Below are 7,332 nucleotides of genomic sequence, written 5' to 3'. Positions count from 1 at the left end.
TCAAAGGTGAAGCATCACTTTAAAATAATCTAGTGTCTGGATCCAGATCTCCATCAAAATCTCATCATTTTGTTCTTCTCACATACCCAATGTATCCACCAAGTTTTGTCCGAATCCACCAATATATCCACCAAGAAGCACAGAAAGAGCAGATGGGGGAAGACCAGAAAGGAGGTGGTAGAAGACAAAGAGTGTACAACCTATCTGACTTAAAAAGGAAGATTTGCAGTTGTTTCTTTTCTTTGTGTGGGATGTACAGTTTGTGCACTGATCCTGGAGATAATGCAACACCAGGCCAATGCGTGGAGCAGACAGAGCAAGCTCGTAATCCGACTCCTCAAAGCAAAAATATGTATAATAGATAAATCCCACGATGTGAGACATATTGGCTATTAAACCAATAAGAACAGAAACTACACTTGATCTTAGCCTTGAGAGGCCGAGAAGCGATAACTAGAAAAAATCCCGAAGATAAGGGCCAATGAGAACACCCCGCATGGCTTCATTGGGAAGTTTAAATTAAAAACGTTTTTTTTTTTTTAACCCCGGAAACGTTCTACTTACTAATTAATTTGTTATTATGGAGAACACATTGCGAGTTATATTCGGAAGTTACATATTAAGTTTTGTCTTTTGATTTTGGGGCTATTTCTATTAAAAAGCATCTATTTGGAACTCCATTGTTATAAGAGGGAGGAGCTAAAGCAGGAAATGTCGTTTACGATAAATACAGGAAACGACTTTGTGATGAAAATGAACACGTGTGAGTGATAGATAGCTAAGTCAAGCTCTCCCATCTTACAATCCATCGGGAGAAAGAGTAGTTATCCGCATCGGGAGTTATCCGAAACGTCATTTCCTGCATTAGCTCCTCCCTCTTATAATGATGGAGTTTCAAATAGAGGTTTTGCAGAATTATCCCATAATGCCGTGCGCGCCGCTGTGTTGATCGTATGTATTCACTTACCTGGCTCTCGCACAATTACCTCGTTATTGTCACTGACTGCAATGGATGGTTAAGCTAATTATTTACATTGTTCGGTCTTGTAAGGTGCATGTTTATACTCATGCGTCAGTCTTTTGGATTGTTTGCTTTGGCCATGGGTTGGAGTACACGTCCCAAATGGTGTTTAAATGTTTTGATTTTTTTACCTTTGGTATTTTGCGGGTTTGTTCCCTTTAAAATTAATTTTCTCTGCAACTGTTGGTGTTTTTTTCAGCATGGCTGCTCCTCCTCATGCAGGAAGTACAAGATCTGTCAGCAACCCTCTGCTGGTGAAACTGCCAAAATCAAGACTCCCTGCTCACCTTCACTCCTCTTTTTTTTTCTACCTCTGGTACAAACATAATCTTTCAAAATCAAATAACATTCTTATGCTCTCACCTTAAGGAAAAATAAGCTCATATCCGATACCATATGATGGATGCTGCACCTCCAATTTGTCTTGTTGTTTTTGCGCTTCCTAACCGTCACTGATAATTCAGTTTCAGTTTCAGTTTGTTTCCATCATTGAATCAATCGAACAACAAAAAACCCCAAAAAATCTTATTTTGAGATCAGTGAACGAACCTTATAAATAAAAAGCATGCCTTGTAAGATTTCAGGTGCTCTTCAACAATGCATTGTGATTGAAAATATGAAGAGACATAAATAATTAAATATTGTGAAATAAGATAACTACGATGAGGATAATGAGGAAGTTGACAAGTAGGAGCTAAACAGAAAGGCGCTAATAATGGCTTTGCCACCAAAGTGTCGACTGCTATAGATGGATGATGGGTACATGGTGCCATCACTACGGCTCTTCCACAAAATACATGAAGCTGTTTATTGACTTTGGCAAAATAATAGTCCTTAGAAATTTCTGTTCCAGCTGAATTGCCATGATTAATGATGATGGGATATAAAATATGTCCTTTCCCATGAGCAGGGAACATTTGTTCCTGACAACTCGCCACCATCTCACGATTGAGGAATTATGCTCGACTAGCAACGGTACCCTCCCTACGGGCGGGGCTTCAATTGGGAGGCCCAAATGAAAAGGCAAGATATCAGAAATTGAAGCTTTTTTATTTTGAACGATTTATATAAACATCCGTTGAATTATATCACACGCAAATCATCAAAATCTAAACAGTATTTGTAGAATTTCAATAAAAACCACATCACTGTTCATATCGGTAAATATTATTCCATCGTGCTTGGAAAAACTGGAAAATTGGAAAACTGGATAAATTGGGAAAACAATATCGCCTATTTTCCTCCAGGGGGTCCCAGGATTACCCACCCAAAATTTCGTTGCGATCGGTTCAGCCGTTTTTGCGGTACCTGGGAACAGACGGACAGACGGACAGACATTTGGTGAATTCTAGTAAGATTGGTTGTGGACATCACTTAGGAAGCCACGTTTAGTGCTATTACATATTAAATCTATTCATAAAATGTATTTAGTGGGGCGGCTTAGCCCAAATATTCAAAAGAATTGTGCATTTTGTGATACAAGCACCAAATTTGGCACAAATGTACATTAATATGTTGCGAACATTTTCAGATATTGGGCCACCTGAAATTCCGTAATTTTTTTTTTCAAATTTTTTCAAATTTCGTAATTTCAAATTTTTCGGGTGACACCGTCACAATTTCGGTCTTCGAGGCCGGCCGATAGGCAAAGTGTGACCGGAAGGGACGAGGTTCTCCTGACCACGTGGCCCTCGATCTGGGAAGCGAGAGGCGTTCCATTAGTGGACGCGCCCCTCACGCCCGACTTTTGGGCGGCCCCGGCAGGCCGTTTGTTTTGACGTTCCGTGACAGGCCCCGCACCCCACCTCCGGGCCGACCGGAAGCTTGTGCTGAGTACATCATACCTGAACAACTCAGTGAGGCAGAACACAGCAGTGCACACCAGGGTGACCCCTTCAGTGCATAAACCAATTAACCTGTCCACTGCAGGGCATATAGAAATGAAGTTATGTATAGAAATGAAATGAAGTTATTTTCTGCATATAATAATAATATAAGTTCAGTTCTATATAACAATTTCTGTTATCACCACTACCACTACAACTACCACTACTACAAGCTTTGCCTGGAATTTTGTGGACTAACAGACAAACAGACATACAGACAAGCTGGGATCAAAACATTACCTCCTTCCACCATTGAGTGTAGAGGTAAACATCATGGAAATTATATCATGCCCTAGATTTAATTCATGCTTACCCGTGTATTTGCTTCACTGGTTCACAAGGTCTTTTGCATACATGTAATTCAGACTCTCGTCTTCATTGCTGACCACACAATGTTCGCAACATATTAATGTACATTTGTGCCAAATTTGGTGCTTGTATCACAAAATGCACAATTCTTTTGAATATTTGGGCTAAGCCGCCCCACTATATCGGCCGGCCTCGAAGACCGAAATTGTGACGGTGTCACCCGAAAAATTTGAAATTACGAAATTTGAAAAAATTAGAAAAAACAAATTACGGAATTTCAAGTGGCCCAATATCTGAAAATGTTCGCAACATATTAATGTACATTTGTGCCAAATTTGGTGCTTGTATCACAAAATGCACAACAGGTTTGCTATGCTGCTACACTAATTTACCTTCATGTACATTGTACATTCAATACAAAATACCGACAAGTATCTTATGCTAATTATTTTAATTCGTCAGGTACATAGGTATATGTTGCTGTGTTTTACCCCAACTTGGCCCCATAATCTCACAGAACTACAATTACATAGCACATGCTTCTGCCTCTACCTGATCAGATGACCTTTGGACACAACTAAGGTTTTTCAACCACATTCAGAAAGATTCTGGGATTACAGTGTCAAAACCTTCATGATGGATGAACTCTTCGACAACAACGTCTTGTGAACCAGAAGACTCCTCCACAACAACGTCTTGTGAACCGTAAGACTCCTCCACAACAACGTCTTGTGAACCGTAAGACTCCTCCACAACAACGTCTTGTGAACCGGAAGACTCCTCCACAACTACGTCTTGTGAACCATAAATCTCATCCACAACAACGTCATGCGACCCGGAAGACTCCTCCACAACAATTTGCTCAAAACCTCAACGCCGCTCGGCTTCTTTTCCGACCTCACTCGCTCCGCCTCATTTTTCCTCTTCCTCTTCTTCCTCTTCGTCGTCCGCTTCCCGATTCGGTTTCCGGTTTCTTTTAAAACAATAACTTTTTTTACCTTTTGAAAACAGTAATCTCTTATTCACTTAAACGATAACAATGATACTACATGCAACCAAAAATGTTTACAGTGGATGAGAACCACAAGGGATGATGATGGACAGCTCTCACCTGATGACGATGGAGGATTCTCACCTGATGATGATGGACAGCTCTCACCTGATGACGATGGAGGATTCTCACCAGATGATGATGGACAGTTCCCACCTGATGATGATGGATGATTCCCATCAGATGATGATGGACAGTTCTCACCTGATGATGATGGATGATTCCCATCAGATGATGATGGACAGTTCCCACCTGATGATAATAGATGATTCCCTTCTGACGTGTGAGGTTATAAAAAGCGGGCAATACTCATTGGTTCTCACCTGGTAGTATTTAAATACCTGGTGGCATCATGTTATTTTAAACCAATTTCAATGGTTGCGACGAGACAGGGCATAGAATCATACTAACGTAATCATAATACATTTAAAATACATATGTTGGGGGGCAATCCCCTCCCCACAGATCAGATACTGTGGCCTCCCATTCCCGGTTTCAGCAAAACTCCCCCTCTGGACTATTTTCACCAGAACGGTAACCATGTTATCCTGGACTTCAGATTTGGTGGCCTCCCATTCCCGGTTTCTGCAAAGCTCCCCCTCTGGGCTATTTTCACCAGAACGGTAACCATGTTATCCTGGACTTCAGATATGGTGGCCTCCCACTCCGGGGCCAGCAAAACTCCCTCTCTGGGCTATTTTCACCAGAACGGTAACCATGTTATCCTGGACTTCAGATATGGTGGCCTCCCACTCCGGGGCCAGCAAAACTCCCTCTCTGGGCTATTTTCACCAGAACGGTAACCATGTTATCCTGGACTTCAGATATGGTGGCCTCCCATTCCCGGGCCAGCAAAACTCCCTCTCTGGGCTATTTTCACCAGAACGGTAACCATGTTATCCTGGACTTCAGACTTGGTGGCCTCCCATTCCCGGTTTCTGCAAAGCTCCCCCTCTGGGCTATTTTCACCAGAACGGTAACCATGTTATCCTGGACTTCAGATATGGTGGCCTCCCACTCCGGGGCCAGCAAAACTCCCTCTCTGGGCTATTTTCACCAGAACGGTAACCATGTTATCCTGGACTTCAGATATGGTGGCCTCCCATTCCCGGGCCAGCAAAACTCCCCCTCTGGGCTATTTTCATCAGAGCGGTAACCATGTTATCCTGGACTTCAGATATGGTGGCCTCCCATTCCCAGGCCAGCAAAACTCCCCCTCTGGGCTATTTTCATCAGAATGGTAACCATGTTATCCTGGACATCAGATATGGTGGCCTCCCATTCCCGGGCCTGCAAAACTCACCCTCTGGGCTATTTTCACCAGAACGGTAAGCATGTTAACCTGGACTTCAGATATGGTGGCCTCCCATTCCCGGGCCAGCAAAACTCCCCCTCTGGGCTATTTTCATCAGAACGGTAACCATGTTATCCTGGACATCAGATATGGTGGCCTCCCATTCCCGGGCCAGCAAAACTCCCCCTCTGGGCTATTTTCACCAGAACGGTAACCATGTTATCGTGGACTTCAGATATGGTGGCCTCCCATTCCCGGGCTAGCAAAACTCCCCCTCTGGGCTATTTTCACCAGAACAGTAACCATGTTATCCTGGACATCAGATATGGTGGCCTCCCATTCCCCGGCCAGCAAAACTCCCCCTCTGGGCTATTTTCACCAGAACAGTAACCATGTTATCCTGGACATCAGATATGGTGGCCTCCCATTCCCCGGCCAGCAAAACTCCCCCTCTGGGCTATTTTCACCAGAACGGTAACCATGTTATCCTGGACTTCAGATACTGTGGCTTCCCATTCCCGGTTTCAGCAAAACTCCCCCTCTGGGCTATTTTCATCAGAGCGGTAACCATGTTATCCTGGACTTCAGATACTGTGGCTTCCCATTCCCGGTTTCAGCAAAACTCCCCCTCTGGGCTATTTTCATCAGAGCGGTAACCATGTTATCCTGGACTTCAGATACTGTGGCTTCCCATTCCCCGGCCATCAAAGCTGGAGACAAAACGAGTAGGACAAGTACAGATACGGTACATTACAAAGTACTCCGCCCCCATGCCAAATAAATATAACATATCCTCCAGCTCGAGCCAAACAAAGAAGCAGAGAGACAGACAAACAGGGGTGAAAACCTTCGGTGGCGAAGGTAACGAGATCATCCAGTTATTGGCAATGGAGATTCAAGAAATGTTATCGGCAATGCTCAAAACAGCAAAATAATACTCAATAGTTTTGGATTGCACATCTGACATGAGTGAAATCGAATTTACTAAATTAAAAATCTGAATTTGCATATTCGGTAACTGAATTGATTCACCAAAATCGAAGGATCAATTTGACACGTCATTGGTTTCCATCCTAACAATTTCACTCCCATACAATGAAATGGGACTTTTGGGATTTAATTTCCCTCAATAATTTTTCAAACGTCAAATTGAAACTTGAACAGCTTATTTGTACGTGTGTGTAGTAAATGTGTGTAACACGTGAAAATTAGTCAGAGGTCAAGGTCAAGGTCATCCGAAACACGTAAAACACTTGATCGGGTGAAACTTTCCAAATTGCCAAATTGTGGTTTCCAGGACAAAGATTTTTTATTGGGATTTTATTGGGATTGGGATTCCGCAAGTATCTTGCTTCTTGGTTTTACTTTGTTCGTTTTTGCGACCAACAATATAGCATAGTTGGTTACTTAGCAACAATGTGTCCAACATCGTTTGTTTTGTCACAATTGGGTCACAATGGCCATGAATAAAACATTTTATTTAAATTTGACGTCATTGTTTTCTAAAGGACGTTTCCTCAGCAATTAGAGTCCTTGCCCGTACGTCAACGCCAAAGTCCGCACAGCTGAGAATTTCGCTTTGTTTTCGCCCCCAATAGGAGGCCATCTTGGACATCCTGGACTTACCCGATGATTTGGCAGGACTACAAGTGTTTCTTCCAACTATAAGCATAGTTGTGCATCGGCTCAGAAATCCAAACAACAACATCTCTAGGTGGGGCTTCCGAAACTAAAGGGCATTTTGCTTTCCTTAGAGTTTCAGGTTAGATTT

The 7,332-nt window shown here is 42.7% G+C and overlaps 1 non-coding gene across 1 annotated transcript; it reads right to left on the bottom strand.

The window, feature by feature from the left end:
• Positions 1-257: 257 nt before the first annotated feature.
• Positions 258-451, bottom strand: LOC137413533 (U2 spliceosomal RNA). Its single transcript, XR_010981697.1, has one exon. It is a non-coding gene; the product is annotated as a U2 spliceosomal RNA (small nuclear RNA).
• Positions 452-7,332: the final 6,881 nt, after the last annotated feature.

Source organism: Myxine glutinosa, chromosome 2 (assembly GCF_964187855.1).
Source record: "Myxine glutinosa chromosome 2, kmMyxGlut1.1, whole genome shotgun sequence".
NCBI classification, from domain to species: Eukaryota; Metazoa; Chordata; class Myxini; order Myxiniformes; family Myxinidae; genus Myxine; species Myxine glutinosa.
This window is presented reverse-complemented; position numbering and strand designations above follow the sequence as displayed.